This window comes from Elephas maximus, chromosome X (genome assembly GCF_024166365.1).
Source record: "Elephas maximus indicus isolate mEleMax1 chromosome X, mEleMax1 primary haplotype, whole genome shotgun sequence".
Lineage (NCBI taxonomy): Eukaryota > Metazoa > Chordata > Mammalia > Proboscidea > Elephantidae > Elephas > Elephas maximus.
In genome coordinates, this window is record NC_064846.1 from 50389889 (window position 1) to 50407240 (window position 17352).

The 17352-nt window shown below is 48.1% G+C and overlaps 1 protein-coding gene across 1 annotated transcript in view; it reads right to left on the reverse strand.

Annotated features, from left to right (window-relative positions):
• Window positions 1-15851, reverse strand: part of FRMPD3 (FERM and PDZ domain containing 3) — a 92950-nt gene extending 77099 nt beyond the window's left edge. The window contains exon 1 of the mRNA XM_049872106.1: window positions 15780-15851. The gene's annotated coding sequence lies outside the window, so the exon portion shown is untranslated. The remainder of the gene's footprint in view (window positions 1-15779) is intronic.
• Between the last annotated feature and the right edge of the window lie 1501 nt (window positions 15852-17352).

The window sequence follows — 17352 nt, forward strand, 5'->3', positions numbered from 1 at the left end:
GCTAATGAATCAAATAGTATATACAGCTAATAGAAGAAGTAGGAGGTTTTGACACTATGAGAGTGAGGCAATGGTTGACTAGCTAAGAATACCAAATTCTTCAGTAGCAAATGGTTTCAAGCAATTAGGTTGTTTATCGGGGCACAAATTCAGTAACTAGACAGGAGCTTTAGGACTATTAATGGGGGAGGGGGAGCAGATTTACAGTAACTGTTAAAAGAGAAATACATAGCTCAGCAAAGAACTCTGCAGTTGTCTCTATCATACAAGAACTTGGGAAGGAAGACAGTACATGGCTGTCCCCAAGCTGGCCTAGAATCTTTCTATCGCCCCTTAGGGAGGTGGAAGGGGCTGCTAGGATGAGGTCAAGTCCCCTGAAGGTGACTTCAGAAACTGGATCATTCCCTCCTGCTCTAGTAAGACTAATAGTCACCTTTCAACAGAAAGCCGGAATGTGGCTCGTTCGTGCTTCTCTCATTTCTGCTCCTGGTGGCAGAAGCTCAGCCTTGAAGAGAGCCAGAGAACATCTTGCAGCTGCCTTCCTGCCTCACCCCAGGGGCTGCTTCTGAATTGAGCCCTTTGCCTCCTGTTATCCAACCTCATCAGCTCTAAAGTGCCTCTTCTTGGGATGACACCAGCTCATTTCTGACATGGGCTCCAGCCAGGGCAGGATGACAGTCCGTGGGTCTGCACAGCCTGTGGCACGGGGAATAGGGACACTGGCAGGAAGATGTAGGCATGCCATGGCCATGCTCTCTCCACTGTCCTTACTCAGGGCCCCTGGCCACAGCAGCCTCAGCTTTGCCATCTCTTTATTTTTCTGAAGCTGGGGACACTTCGGTACCCACTGGGCCTTGAGGCACTGCCAGTACTGATGAAAATGGATACTCCTGAGCCAGAGGAACCAACTAACAAAGAGCCTTTTGTGATACAAGTGTTTCGCTTTTCTTCTTTAACTGATGTTACTCAATCAACAAGTATTTATTGAGTTTTTTTTTTTTTTTTTTTTACTGTCAGTCAGAGAGTCCAAAGCTTCTGGGGACACAAGAGAAGCTACAGATCTCTGCCTTCAAGGAGTTTCCAGTCTAGCTGGGGTGAAAAGACTAGTGGACTCTAAACAAGATAATTAGAGGGGTACCTGAGAATACCCAGCCCACCCAGTGCTGTCCAGTCGATTCCGACTCATAACGACCCTATAGGACAGAGTAGAACTGCCCCACAGAGTTTCCAAGGAGCGCCTGGTGGATTTGAACTGCCGACCCTTTGGTTAGCAGCCGTAGCACTTAACCAACTGTATATTCAGAAGGAGGATGGAGGAGCTGGAAAAGGCTTCATGGAGGAGGTGGAAATTGTGCTGGAGGGTCAGGAATGGCAGCAATGGGAAGAGAAACAAGAACCCAATCTCTGCCCATGGATGACCCCCATCTTCCCATGGGGAGGGGGCAGACTATTTCTCCCTCAGCACAAATATGTCTCCGGGTGTAACTGGAGCACATTCAACCCTGGGTTGTCCCTGCATTGGACTAACTGTCCCTAACTAGATCCCCACCCCATCCCAAATTCTCCAAGCAGCCCTTTCCTCACACTGCCTGGGCCTTCCAAACCATCCTTGGTCAGGGGAGAAACACCTCCATTAATAGACCAGAAGGCCATTTTAAAATTCAAATGGAAGTTGTTCCTTCCTTCCTTGGCTGTGCATCTCTTAGTGTCTACAGTTCAGTCCCTCTGAAATTTGCTAAGTGCCTGGAGACTTGGGAGTGACACTGAAGGCAAGCAGTGATGGATGACAAGAGCTCAGCTGGCCATGAGTCACGTGACCGCCTTCCCGGGGGGAAACGGCCAATTTGACTTTGAAAGATGTTTGGCTTCTGGTCCCTTCACACAGGGCAACCCTGAACTAAATTATAAAGCAGCCAAAGCTATGCTCCCCAGCTTTGTTTCTGGGACCCCCTACTTTATTCCATTGTTTGTACCAAATCACAAAATGTTTTCGTTCTCCCCCCTTCCTGCCCAAAGCCTCCAAAGATACCCCCTCACCCTGCTCCAGTCTTGCCCTCTCTATTCAGTGAGCCAGGTAAAGGGCTTGCCTGTTTCTTCGGCCTGACAGTGTGATTCTTTTCATTTTTATATCCATTACCTCATTTGACAAACAGTGCTTTCACATCCATTATCTCCTCACAGCCTCTCACTGTCCTGCCAAATAGGCTAGGTGAGTGCTCTCCTCCATCACAGTCTCCAAGGGTGGAAATGAAGAAATGGAGGCCCACAGAGGCTAAACACGTAAGCAAACCAGCTGGAGCCAAAACTCACACACAGAGCCCACAATCCCCGCACCCTCACCTACACCCACTCAGTGTCCCAGCCCCTCTGACTTTCCAGGGTCTCCCTTGCAGGGCTGCCCCACTCCTCTGCCCAGCAGTCTTCCACATTCTGGCCTGGTCTGGATGCTTGGCCCCCATCACAAGTAACCTGTCTCTGGTCCCATTCACTTGAGGTTGTTGGAAGAATGAAATGAGATCATGGCTATAGAGGCACTTTGAAGGTTAAACACCACATAAATGTAGAGGTGGTGATATTACTGGTTGCATTATTTGGGGGTGGCCAGAGGAGCAGAGAAAGGGAGCCAAAGATAAATTTCACCTGCTTCACAGGGTCTAGGCCCTCCTCCCACCAGCTCGTTGCCTCTAAGAGACACAATGCACTCTGTTCCCTCATTTTCCAGGCAGCTCTTTCTCTGACCAAACTATCAGACAACCTGAATCTCTGGACTCTCTGACTCCCAATTCCTCTGTGGGGTAAACTAACTCCCCCACCCCCCATCACTGTCTAAAGAGGAACTGGAAACTCGAGCTCATGCTAACAACTGTTGCTAGGCAGGGCCTGGCTAGATGGCAAGTGAACTTTGGAAAAGATGGATTGGCTCTAAGCTGATGCTTCCCCCCGCTGTGCTTTTGGGCAGGAAGATAGAAATGTAACAGCTAAACTTCCAGGCATCAGCTTTTAGGTCTCCATCCCTCCTTGCCTTTGGCTCGTTTTTCTTTACATTTGGTCGGCTCCTTAGGGAGTCTTGTCACTTCCCTTGAAATTGGCAGGGATATGGAGCCATGTGGGGCCAATTAGCCCTCTGATTCCAATAAAAGGAACCTGACTCTTCTGGAAGCTCCAGAGATCCAGCATGGCAGATGAGCAGTTGAGGCCCCATGAGATGCCATCTTCTCTTGGTGGTAGGAATGGAGACTCCATCCCTGAGGCTCTGAATTAGCATCTCTGGGTGCCCTATTGTAAGGAGCTGGGACACAAACCCTTCTTCCTATAAAGGAGCCCTCACCTGCTACTTCAAGGTAGCACTAACTCCTCCTTACATGAGTAGTGCTGCTCAAACTTTAATGTGCATCTGAATCATCTCAGGATATTATTAAAATTATTCTAAGGCAGTAAGTTCTGGAATAAGGTCTGAGATTCTAACAAATGCCAGGGTGGTGTCCATGCTGCTGGTCCTTGACCACACTTTGAAATGCAACGATCTAAAAGAGCGCTAATCTAAGACAATGGGACAGCCAAATCTGGTGGGAAAACTGAGGTGCTTATGGCACTGAAGGCCCCAATTAAATAATACACAAATATTATCTTGGAGAAAGGATACATAAACTCATGCAAACAAAGGACTCACTGGCTCAAGCAGATTTGCCCCAGGAGAGAATAAGGAGGGCTCTAAATGGATACCAAACAAGACAGGCGAAGCCGCACTGGGGACTAGGAGAGAAAAATCTGAAAGATGGAGCATTGTTGGGGCCTACTGAAGAGTTTGGTCAGCGAAAGAACAGCCTGAGGACTTGAGACATTTGGGAGTAAGAAGAAGAAGATGCTGAAAGAGAGGTGAGTGCAGAAAACAATAATTTCAGCTGCCATTTATCGAGGACTTAACTTTGCTCCAGGCACTGTGCACATATTACCTCATTCCATCCTGACAACCCCATGATCTAGAGAGTATTATTGTCATTTTACAGATAAGGAAACTGAGATTTGGAAAGAGAGATGAAGTAACTTGCCCAAGGATATATACCTAGTAAGTAGTGGAGCCACAATTTTAACCTACACCTGACTGACTCCAGAGATACTTGTCCATCCTCCTTGACTTTTGCCAAGTACTTGTGGACTAGTTTCCCAGAAGGCAATGAGGTAGACTCAGTGGGAATATTCAGTAGCTTATTTTTCCTCAAGCAAACTGAGGGTCGCTCTGGTGCTATCTGTAAGAGCAGCCTCCCTTGAAGCCACCACACCACCAGGTAACATATTGGAGACCCCAGCCCCAGAATTGACTTCCTACATGCCTCTAAGTCCACTCTTGGGACCAATTCCATAAGTCCTCACATTGCTGTTAACCTCAGTCACCGCCAGAGAGAAGTCCAAGTCTTCTTGGACTCTGGTCATCCCTCAGAACCCAGACTCTCATTGCCATAGTGGTCTTGTTCATATTTTAATCCCACTCTTCCTCTCCCTTTCAAGCCCTCCAACTGTGTCCTCTGGAATTCACAGTCAACAGCAAACTCCTGTATGTCTTCAATATAATTTTCTGAAAGTACCCTTAACCTTCTTTTCCAATTGAAGCCTAGTTACTCCTTAAGGACACTATTTCCCCACCAGCCCTTTTAAGTGGAATTTGTTTTTTCTTCCTCTCAACTCTTAAGTCCTTCAGGACCTGGAGGTGGGATAAGGTGTCCTCTTTGCTCACCACTGTTGCCACCAGGCCATTATCACCGCTCCCGTCTGCAAAAAGCCTGTTCCTTTAAGGAACATGCCTGACCTCTACTTCTGCCACTTGTTTTCCCTCCTCATTATTATTTATGGACCTCCTGGCAGTCCCCGCATTCACTGAGGACTTGAGTTCCTAGTCACATGTGATCTTCCCCTCCACTCCAATTCTTTTTTAAACTTTGTTTTGTTGTTGTTGAGAATATACACAGCAAAACATACATCAATTCAACAGTTTCTACATGTACGATTCAGTGACACTGATTACATTCTTTGAGTTGTGCGATCATTCACATCCTCCTTTTCTGAGTTCTTCCTCCCCCATTAACATAAACTCAGTGCCCCCTAAGGTTCCTGTCTAATCTTTCTAGTTGCTATTGGCAACTTGATCCCATAGACATGGTTCTTAAAAGAGCATAATCCTCAAGGAAGACATTCTTTACTAGTTAAGCTAAACTATTGCTTGATTTTAAGAGGGCTTCAGGGGATATTTTTGGTTTAAGGTTTAAAGATTATCTCAGGGCAATAGTTTCAGGGTTCATCTACCCTTCATGGCTCCAGGAAGTCTGGAGTCCATGAGAATTTAAAATTCTATTCCACATTTCCTACCTTGTGATCAGGATTCTTTTATAAAATCTTTGATCAAAATGTTCAGTAATGGTAGCCAGGCACCATTCAGCTCTTCTGGTCTCATGGAAAAGGAGGTAGTTGTTCACAGAGGTCCACTTCAATTCTTGATAACACTACTGGTGAATTCTACATCCACATGGTGGTGAGGAGGCCTTCAACAACTGCTTCCTCCACTTAATCACTCAACTCCATCATCACACCTAAACTTTGGGTCACCATCAGATATCATACCACTTCCCAAATCTGCATCGTCAATATCCCACTGTTTACTACACCATCTAGCCTGGCAGCTTACCTCTACAGGGATTCCTACTACAGTAATAATTGGACATGTCACGATCACCTATTCAGTTCTTACTTGGTATTCCTTTTTCCTGGAAATCTCTTCCCTCATTCTTTGCGGGGCTGACTCTTTATCCTGCAGGCCTCAGCTTAATTGTCACCTCTTAAGAGAGGCCCTTCCCTAAGCACTTTCCCCTAATTATTTGCTTTCTTACTTTCCTTCAAGCTCCTTCCTATCTTCAAGTCTCATGTCCAGATTAGAACCCCTGGTCTATTATTATGATCTTTCTCTTGCAAACACCTTCAACTTCCTTGTTTCCTCTCCCTGTGTCGTATCTTCTTTGCAAAACCTCACTCCTTGATGTAGCTCTTAACCACTGAGCCTCCAGGGCTCTACCACAGGCACAGAGGTTAGAATTTACCACACATATCTTTGGGGGACACAATTTAATCCATAACATGGGGACTGCTATTATGCCATAATGACAGCATGACCACACTCTCCCCATTTCACAGATGGGGGTGTGGCAGCCTGGGGCAAATCAAAACAGCATGAGGGAAAGACCCAGTGTACCTTCCTGACTTAGGTCAATTCGCCAGTCACCAGAGGAAGAAAGGCCTGGTGATCTACTTCTGAAAACTCAGTCACTGAAAACCCTATAGAGCACAGTTCTACCCAGGTACATGTGGGGTTGCCATGAATCAGAATCGACCCCAAAGTAACTTGTTTATATGCAGATAATTCCCAAATCTGCTCCTCTTTGGTGAACTCCCGAACTTATATATTCTAACCACCTACTCTGACATCCCCACTTTTATGTCTCACAGGAATCTCAAACCTAACATGTCCAAAACTATACTCTTGATTTGTTTCCCCCTCAAGCCTAGGCTTCCTTCATTCTTCCTCATCTCAGTACATGGCACCATTATCTCTTCAATTACTCAAGCCAGAAACCTGAGAGTCATTCTTGATTCCTGCCTCTCCCTTTACATCGAATCCCTCAGTATCATCAGCTGTTCCTTCAAAACACACCCAGAATCTGACCAACTCTCTCCATCTTCACTATTATCACCCAGTTCAAGCCACCATCAACTCTCCTCTAGACTGCTGCAGCATCTCCTTACTGGTCTCCCTGTATCCATTGGTGTTGCCCCCTTCCAGTCTGGTATCTACAGATATTGCCAAAGTCCAAATCAGATCCTGTCACTCTCCTGCTTTACAAGCCTTCAGACATTTCCTACTGAAAGTGAAGAATATCCAAACTGCTTTCCATGGCCTATGAGGACCTGTGTGATCTGCTCTCACCTTCCTTACCAAACCCCTCTTATGCTAGTCTTACTCTTGCCTATTACAGTCATGACCCACTGGCCTCCTTTCAGTCTCTGAACAACCAAGTTCTTTGCCACCTCAAGGCCTTCCCACGTGGTATTCCTTTTTTTCTGAAAACCTCTTTCTGCATTCTTCACATGGCTCTTCTTCCATCCTTCAGGTATCCACTTAAATATCACCTCCTCACAGAGACCTTCCCTGTTATGCCCTGGCTATTCTCTGTTACTGCAACCTGTTTGTTTCCTTCATGAGACTCATCGTAATTTGTAATTAGATGTGATTATTTGTGAATCACTATGAGTCGGAATCAACTCGACGGCACTGGGTTTGGTTTTTGGTTTATTTGTGATTCATGTAATTATTTGCCTGTAAACCCCATAAGGGTAGGGACCCTTTGTCTTTTGTTCAACACTGTATCCCCAACACCAAGTATGGTACCTGGCCCATAGTAGGTACTTTAATAAATTAAAAAGTAATTAATAAATATTATCTAAATGAATGAATGCATGAATGATACTGAGCAACATGGATTAGAATCATTTGGCCATTCCATGCAATTCATTATCAAATACCTACTGGTTCTGTCTCAGCCTGTGAAAAACAGGTTTCTGGAATAGATGCCTATTCCATGGGAGAAACCTCCCAATGTCTCTGGTCAAAGAGAAAAGTGAGGAAAGAATAGAGTCCAGGGAAGAGTATAAGGAGGGCTACAATCTAAGAAGAAATGAGAGAAAGTGTGGCTGGGGTTTGAGCGTGGGGAATCCAATAGCTATTCCTTTTCAGGGAAGGAATTTTTCTCGAAAGGACAATTATCCTTTAAGAATGGCAAGAGGCAGAGGGGTAGACAAGAATGACTTTGGATAGTCCTTCCCACTCCTGAGAGTCTCTGGTTACTTTACTGGGGCAGCTTCCTTCTTTCCTTTCCAGGCCTTCATGGCCCTGCAACTTCCTCCTCAGCTGAGCTTGGAGAGGAATCTTCTGGAAAACCTGCTATTGTCTGGATTCTTTTTCTGCTTGTCTGAACAGTTGTTTTTCCCAGTAGGCTGGAATGGAGACACCTGTCAGTCTGTTCTAGTAGGTCACAGGGGAGCAGGCAGAGAGGTCAAGACCATCTGTCCTTCCATAAATACCTGGGAGCCTAGAGTCACCTCATGAAAGACCAACCCCATAATACTTCTGAGAAGATGCTGCAGAGGACACTTTTGGCAGCCACCCTTCCCCTTTCTACTTCTCCCCTCAAGGGCTACACATCCAATAGACTCAGACATGTTGTCTAATAGGCCCAGACACGTTCCTAAACCCTCCCTGCTGGGGCTGCCAGCCCAGTGACAGATGCAAGGACTGTGCCAGATGTGAGGTTGATGCCATATGGCACTATGGGCCACAAGGTCTGAAGCTGCTGCCATTGATCTGTGGTGAAGTTAGTGGGGAGATCCTCACATTTTAGCCCCCACTCACCTGTCACTGGCAGAGGCAGTAAGGGGAAACTGGAGCAATGAAATATTCATGGGAGCTTGAAGGAGTTATCTTGTAACTCTGAAGAGCTCTGGGCACCCCAGCCCCCACCCTTCATGTACCACACCAAGTGTTTCTGAAGAAGGCAGAGACAGGGACTGACTGAGCCAGAGGTGGAAAGAGGAGGAATGAAGGAAAAGACAAGCAAGTGGGGAAGACAGCTGCACAGGAAAGGGGGCCAGACAGAGCCAAGAAGGAGAGGGGAGGAAAGGCTGAGAAACAAGGCAGAAGAGAAGAGCTAAGAGTCGGGCCTAGGAGTCAGCAAAGGAGAAAGAAAAGGCTTGGGGGAACGCAAGCAGTACAGAGAAGCTGTGCCACCAACTTTGGTTTGCTTTAGCTTTTTGTTGTTGATTTGTGACTTAGGAGAAGGCCCATGTGTTACAGGGTAGAACTTCTCCACAGGGTTTTCTTGGCTATAATCTTTATGGAAGTAAATCGCTAGGCCTGTTTCTTCCATGTTGCCACTGGGTGGGTTCGAACTGCCAACCTTTTGGTTACAAGCCAAGCGCAAACAGTTTGTGCCACTCAAGGACCTTTGCTTTAGATTTTTGGAGGCCCTCTCCAGTTCCTCACCTGTTCTCTAAATGTCCTGAAATTGCCCCCTAGTGCTGCTAAAAGGCCACATGGTAATAACAGCCTTCTGGTATAGGACTTCTGGTGATCAAGCTCTAGTGCTGCTGTAACAGAAATACCCCAAGAGGATGGCTTTAACAAATAGAAATTTATTTTCTCACAGTTTAGGAGGCTAGAAATCTGAATTCAGGGTGCCAGCTCTAGGGGTGGGCTTTCTCTCTCTCTCAGCTCTGGAGGAAGGTCCTTGACTCCTTGAGCTTCTGCTCCTGGGCAATCTTCATATGGTTTGGCATCTCTCACACCCCATCTCCGCTTCTCTCACTTTCTTGTTTGATCTCTTTTATATCTTGTAAGAGATTGACTCAAGACACACCCTGCACTAATCCTGCCTCATTGACATAACAAAGATAACCCATTCCCAAAAGGATTATAACCACAGGCATACCAAAATCCATTGCCATGGAGTCTCATAGCAGAGTAGAACTGCCCCATAGGGTTTCCAAGGAGTGGCTGGTGGATTGGAACTGCCAACCTTTTGGTTAGCAGCCGTAGCTCTTAACCACTGCACCACTAGGGCTTAACCACAGGCATAGAGTTTAGGATTTACAACACATATTTTGAGAGGACACAATTCAGTCCATAACATAGGGACTACTATCATGCCATACTGACAGCATGACCGCACTCTCCCTGTTTCACAGATGGGGATGTGGCAGCCTAGGGCAAATCAAAACAGCTTGAAGGAGAGACCCAGGGTACCTTCTTGACTTAGGTCAATTTGCCAGCCACCAGAGGCTGTTATTTTTCTTGTGCGAGAGAATGAGATTGAGATGAGAAAATAGGAAGGGGAGAGAATTCCAGAAGGTGGGAGGGAATGGTCATAATGGGAAAAGTGGATTTGGCAGGGAAGGGAGCAGCAGGCCTGAATTCTTCCCCTCAGTGAACACATCTCTCTGAGGCCAGGCTGGGCCGTGGAGTTCTCACAGAGTGCTAAGCCAGGAGAGGGTCCCTGGCCACCCAGACCTCTCTCTCCTCTTGGATCCCAGCCTCCAGTCTGCCAAGTGCTGAACTGTAAGCAAAGCTTGGAGGCTGAAGGGGGAGCAGGTGTCAGCAGGAGCTTCTGGGAACTTCCCAACAAGTAGCTGCCTCCAGCAGCCAAAGACCCAGGACTCAGATAGCGCCCCTCTGGGGGCTGCTTGGCAGGCGCCAGCTGTACAGGGCTCTGAGCAAAGCCTCCTGAAGCCAAATGAGGGCCTAGTCAGCTGGATGGCTGTGCCTGTTCCCTCCTCTCTGTGAGGTTGATAGGCTTCAATGGCCTGGCCCATCAGCCTTGGCTGTGCCCAATCCCTGACTCTGGTCAAACAGCCAGAGAATCTCAGTTGGCAGGGACCTTGAAAGGTATTTACTTCAATCCTTGTCCACCCTCTGCTGATTTCCAGAAGCAGCAGGGGAAGGCTTTCCAGAGGAGGACTGCAGCTGGGTATTGCAGGAAGGACCAGAATTTGGATAAGCAGAGAGAGGTGGAGAAAGCACCCAGGACAGGCCCAGAGACAGAAGTGAGCAGGGAATATGTAGTAGGAGGCATGAAGACCACAGCCTAAGTGGTGGTGGGAGGTTGCTGGAGAGAGGTTAGCTGGGAAGCAAGAAGCTGTAGCACACCCTGAGTAGACAGTGAGTAGGCCTCTCCCTCACTCCCTCTCTCTTGTCTGGCTCTGCTGGGCTACAAGGTCCTCTCCTCAAGGGAGCTTGTGAGGAAAGAGGCTAACCAGTCTAGTCATAAAACCAAAAAAAACAAAAAACAAAAAACCAAACCTGTTGCTGTCTAGTCAATTCCGACTCATAGTGACCCTATAGGAGAGAGTAGAACTGCCTCATAGAGTTCTTGTCTTAGTAATCTAGTGCTGCTATAATAGAAATACCACAAGTGGATGGCTTTAACAAAGCGAAATTTATTCTCGTACAGTCTAGGAAGCTAGAAGTCTGAATTCAGGGCACCAGCTCTAGGAGGAGGCTTTCTCTCTCTCTTGGCTGTGGGGGAAGGTCCTTTCATCAATCTTCCCCTGGTCTAGGGGCTTCTCAGCACAGTGACCCCAGGTCCAAAGGATGCACTTTGCTCCTGGTGTTTCTTTCTTGGTAGTATGAGGTTCCCTCCTCTTTGCTTGATTCTCTCTTTTATATCTCAAAAGAGATTGATTCAATACAACCTAATCCTGTAGATTGAGTCCTGCCTCATTAACATAACTGCCTCTAATCCTGCCTCATTACATCATAGAGGTTAGGATTCACAACACATAAGGTAATCCTATCAGATGACAAAATGGTAGACAATACTGGGAATCACGGCCTACCCAAGTTGATACACATTTTGGGGGGACACAATACAATCCATAACAGTTTTCAAGGCTGTAATCTTTACAGAAGCAGACTGCCACATCTTTCTCCTGTGGAGTGGCTGGTGGGTTCGAACCGCCGACTTTTGGTTAGCAGCCAAGCTCTTAACCACTGCACCACCAGGGCTTGTAAGTCTAGTCATAAACAACAACAAAAAAAAACACCCAGTGCTATCGAGTTGATTCCAACTCATAGTGACCCTATAGGACAGAGTAGAACTGCCCCATAGAGTTTCCAAGGAACACCTGGCAGATTCAAACTGCTGACCCTTTGGTTAGCAGCCATACAACTTAACCACTACACCACCAGGGTTTTCAGTCTAGTCATAGCTGAGCAGAAAAAGGTCCATCCATCCCACTGCTTTGCCTAGATGTCCCTCTGGCCTACTCCAGCCTTGTGTGAGATGATGCAGGTCGTAGCTGAAGCTCATACGCTATATCAAGCAGGAACCAGGCTGACCTCTTGTGAGGGAACTAACAGGAGGACACCTCCACCCCCCACAGCCCAGGTTTCCTCCCTGTGCACCATCTTCAAGCTCTCCATCCAGGAGTACAGAGTAGAGGCAGAGCAGAAATGAGGCCAAGGAACAACTGGACAGAAAAGGGTATGTGAGCAGAGGCCTGGTTAACTCCTATCACCCAGTCAGGAGGTGTCCAGAGATGCCAACTGCAGCCTCAGGGCAATAGGGCACCTTTCATTCTGCCTAATTGCAGCTTCCTGCTGAGAGGAAGGAAGGATAATAAGGTCTTTCCTAAGCTGGGGTCAGAAAAGGGAGAGGGAGGCTGGGAAGCCTCCACATAAGAATAAAAGCCAAGGGCAAGAGCGCATGCTGAGTTACTATCACAGAAGGCACGAGTTAGCACTCAAACACTACACAATTCCCCCATGCTGTTTGTTGTGAAGCCCCTGTCTGTGTCCTAGAGGTGAGTGGCAGTAAAACTGTAAACCTCAAAGGGTTTGTAGGCTTGTCTTTGTCTTTGGAGGAAGCAGGGAAGTGGGGAATGAGGAGATTATATCCTACACTGCAACCAGAACCCTAGGGAATACCAAGACCTTGCAGGCTCCTTCTTGTGGGCACAATTTGATAATGGACCCCAGACTAGATTCACTAAGGCAGAAAAGCAGACCCAGGCATTTTAGAAAGAACAAAAAAGGGTAAGGGAAAAAAATGTGTATATACTTTTTCTTTTTCCCTAACCCTCAGTTACCAGAACATTCTATTAACCAGAAGAGCCCTTCCCCAAACATTTGAGTTTCAGCATTATCGCATATTTCCATTTTTTCAGTGATTAAAAATCCACAGAGCTGGGACTCTCTGTTGTTGATAAATGTGAATTCTGCTCTCATTTCCCTTCTTATAACGGAAATAATAGCAGAGTCCCTTGTTGTGAATCAAGGGCTCTGTCCAGCAGCTTTTAGATAGCATTCATTTATTCATCCGTATAGTCAACAAAAATTTCCTGAGCACCCACTATGTGCCAGGCATGGTGCTGGGTACCGGTGACACAGAAATAAGTAAGTCCCAGTCTCTCCCCTCCGGGAGGTTGCTGTCTAAAGTGGGGGTCTAGTTGACTGGAGTTGGGTGCCTTTTTGACTCATAGCAACCCCATGTGACAAGAGTAGGACTCCCCCATAGGGTTTTCTTGGCTCTGATCTTAATAGAAACAGATCACCACGTCTTTCTCCTGTAACAGCTGGGTGAATTCGAATCACTAACCTTTGGGTTAGCAGCAGAATACTTAACCATTTGCACCACCAGTGCTCCTTCTAAGGTGGGGGACAGGTATGTAAACAGACATACAAAACCATGTGTCATCTGGCACCACAAGGGGCAGCAGAGGATGCTATGGGAGCTTGGAGGAGGCTACCTTCCCCTGCCTGGTGACTCCTAGCAGACCCTCGAACTGAGTCGTGAAGGTAAGTAGGAGTCCAGCAGATAGGCAAGGCAGAGAAGGGCATTTTAGAAATGGAATGGCAAACATGACAGCACACAAATAATACGATTTGGTGAAGAGTGAAATCTAGGTATTTAAGGTGTTTAAGGCACTGCAACTAGAAGAAGAAATCATAGAACAAATTCAGACAAAAGTGAAAGGCAGTTTTAATTCCTGGTTGCAGAAATGAGGGTAGAGGATGTTACCCATTGACCCCTTTCTTATGAAATGACTCAATGTATTCAGAAGAGGCCGTAGAGACAACCAGAGACACAGCCCAGCACTAGGGTTATCAGCCAAGGATCTTATGAACCACTAAAGCTATATATGGAAGGCCCCCCTCTCACAGGAGGCAGGAAGGGTGGACCTCCCCTAGATGCACTGAGAAAGAGCCATAGTAACTGGAGACCAAAGCCACAAAGTTCACACACCCCGGTATGGCCACACTGAAGAGGTCTGTGTGCAGCTAGATCTAAGAATGGGCAACAGCCAATGGTGGGAAGTCACAAACAACTCAGCCTCAGGGCCAGATGTAGACACAGGAAGAACCCCTTGGGTCCTGGCCACATTCCCTGTGTTTCAGCTCACAGGGGCAATGTTCGGGGAGGGGACTGAATATCAACAGGCACAGCGTTAACACTATTCAGGTAGAGACTGAGCGCCCCTCCCCGAGAGGTGGGAAGATGGCCTTATCCGGCATTGCAACTAAGGCTCTAAAAACTTTGTAGAAAATAATTCCTAGCACAGCTACTCAGATAGAGCCATAACATCGGATTAACAACTCCAAGTCAGCAGACCAGGCAGTTGTCTAATTAATAAAACTTATAAAGCAGAACAACTTATTGATGTTACAGGCACGGCACTTAGTGTAACAACAAAACCCAAATCCATGCAGAACACTCCACCTTCTCTAGGAAGCCCTTTCTTCACCAACCTGTATAATCCCTTCCTTAGTGCAACTGCAGGCTGGGAAATGGAGGGGACAGGACAATGCTTTGGGTAACTGGCTGGGGGTACTGAGAGGGGTAAAAGCCAATTCATCATATTTGTAGTGGTTAAGAATGGGGATGCTGAAGTAAGACTGGATTGAAATCCAGCTCTGCCTCTCACTAGCTGTGGGACCTTGGGCCTGTCGACCTTTCTGTGCCTCTATTTCCTCATCTGTAAAATGAGGATATTAGTATTTACCTCAGAGGGTTGTTCTAAAGATTAAATAAGACAAAGTATGCAAAACACTTAGAACTGTGCCTGGCACACAGAAAGCTCTGAGTGAATGCCAGCTACTGTTATTATTGGGCAATAATTCTTATTATTACATAAAGAGCTTAGCACACTGCTTGGCACATAGTAATAGTAGCTACTATGACGGCAGTGGTCTGGTTATGATCATCAGTACTCTCGGTAAGGTGAGCTGCTGAGAACAGAGGAGCAGAGGGAGATCTGGGTCTTCTCTGAGAAGGGGACTAAGTGACTTAGGATAAACTCGCCTTTGTGATCTCAGAACCCCTGAATCTTACACAGCCCAAGCAAAGAAAATGACCGGGATGTGCCAGTATATTCCCACTTGCCAAGGTTTCTACAATTAATGCGCCGCCTCTTTTTTTCGTATGGTGGTCTTGTTTCTCAGCCCCACAGGAGCTTCCAGAACTCTGAGGCTTCGCACCCCAGGGAAGGCCATGAGAGGGTAAGCCAGCCAGAGTGCCCCGCCCTGGGTCAGCAGAGACGCTGTGGGGGGGGGGGTGCAAGCTCAAAGCCCACTGCACTTCTGACGCAGCCCCCCCAGGGGGTGGAGCTTCAGGGCAGAGCGAGGGCGAGGGCGGGTCCCAACACCTGGAGGGGGCGCCCTGCCCTGGCCCAGCGGTGGCTGCCCTCTCAGCTGCTCACTCCTTCTCTTCTTCCTCTCTCCCAGCTTCCACAGTTCTCCCCAGCTGAAAACTTACCGCTACCACCGCCACTTTCCACAGGCAACCAAACAAACCCTCAGCCCCACGCATCTTGCCTTCCAATTTCCTCGTAGGCAGCGCTGCAAGGGGCGTCATGGGCTGTCCGGTGGCCTGGACGAAGCCCTCGGGACTTGGGGTGGAGGTAAAGGTGCAGGTGGGGGGAGGGGAGAGGATGGGGGGGAGGGGATGTCGGCTCCCAGCGCGCCAACTCCAGTCCAGGGACTGCGGGCGCTGAGCGGGCGCGCACCCAGGAAGAGGGGGCCCAAGCAGAGCACCGCCACAAGTCATTTGGAGGGGCCGATGAGGTGCCTAGCACTCAGCTGACAAGCCCTCCCCCACCCCGGACCCCTGCCTCAAGTGCCCGACGCCCCGCTTTCTGGCATGTCCCAGGCGAGCCCAGCCCTGGCTGCCGGCGAGCGTGGTACTTACTGTCGGGGCCTCTCCCGGAGCTGGGCTGGGCAGCTGCCCGGCACCGGCACCCTCTCCGGCTTGCGCGCTGCCCCTGGCTGTGCCCAGCGCCGACGGTAGCGGCAGCGGAGTCTGTAGGAAGAGAAAGATTACGCCTGCCTTAGAAACCCAGCCCCTGCTGTGACCAGAATCTTAAAGAAGGAGGCGACTGGCTGGGCCCCAGAGCCGCGGCTGAGGTGGCGAACTAGCGAGAGAGCTGGTAAACACAGCGTCTGACGCCTGTCGCCCGCCCCGCAATCTAGCCGCCTGAGCCTCCTGCGCTCCCTGGAGGATCCTCCCTCCCCCCATGGACTAGCCCCACGGGGGAGTTGAGGAGGCGGCGGCTCAACTACAGACTCCTGCCGCTTGGTGAGCACTTACTAAGTGCCGGGCATTGAGCTTTACATGCGTTTTTCTCATTCCATCATCCTCTGTGTAGTAACAATCACGTCTACCCATTGTACAGAGATAAAACTGAGGCTCGGAGAGCAAAGCAAATAGCTCCAATTATAGGAGCTAGTAAAGGTTTAGTAAAGGAGCCCTGGTTGTGCAATGGTTAAGCGCTGGGCCGGCTGGAATTTACCAGCTGTTCCACAGGAGAAAGACCTGGCGATCTGCTCCCATAAAGATTACCAAACCAAACCCGTTATCCTTGGTAGCAACCCTATAGGACTGAGCAGAACTGCCCCATCGGGCTTCCAAGGTGGTAATCTTTACTGAAGTGCACTGCCACATCTTTCTCCTGTGGCTGGTGGATTCGAACTACCAGCCTTTTGGTTAGCAGACAAGTACTTAATCATAAAGATTAAACAACCTAGAAAACCCTATGGGGCAGTTCTACTCTGTCATATGGGGTTGCTATTGGCACCTAACTGCAACAACAACAATACTACAGAGCAGCATTTAAATACCCATGTCACCACTGTCTGTTTCTCCATTTTTTTGACTGGGCTAGGGACAAAGTGGCAACTCCAGGTCAGTTTGCCTGACGCGGAGGTCCTGGGAGGCAGGGATCCTAACTGTAGTGCCTAGTACCAGGGAGCGCTCATCCCTCTGTACCTCAGACAATTCATTCATTTAACACTTACTACACACCTACTATGTGCCAGGCCCTGCAGAAGACAGAAAAAGGAATAGGAGGCAGTCTCAGTCCAGGTAACAGTCCAGGCAACAGGCACTGGGCCATCTATTATGGCCAGGTCTGGACTATGCCAGATGTGTCAAAGGTGGGGGTTGTGCAGAGGCCCTACAGACACCTTTCCCTCTGCAGAACCTCAAGGAGCCACTGTCTGGGACAAGGGGAAAAAAGAGGTTTGTAGAGACAGTGGGGAGGATGCTCTACCCCTAGGGCTGATTCTGTCTCCTTGCTGGTACTGTTGGGAGATTAAGTCCCCGTGGCTTCCCTATGGGAGCTATCCTACTCTCCATGCCTTGGCAGTGACATCTGAAAAGATCTCCTACTCCCTCTTTCCTGGTCAGAATGAAGACATAACACAGCATTCCTGCCCTTCTATGCTGATCATGGAGAGAGAGAGCCGTTTTAGAACTTGCATTC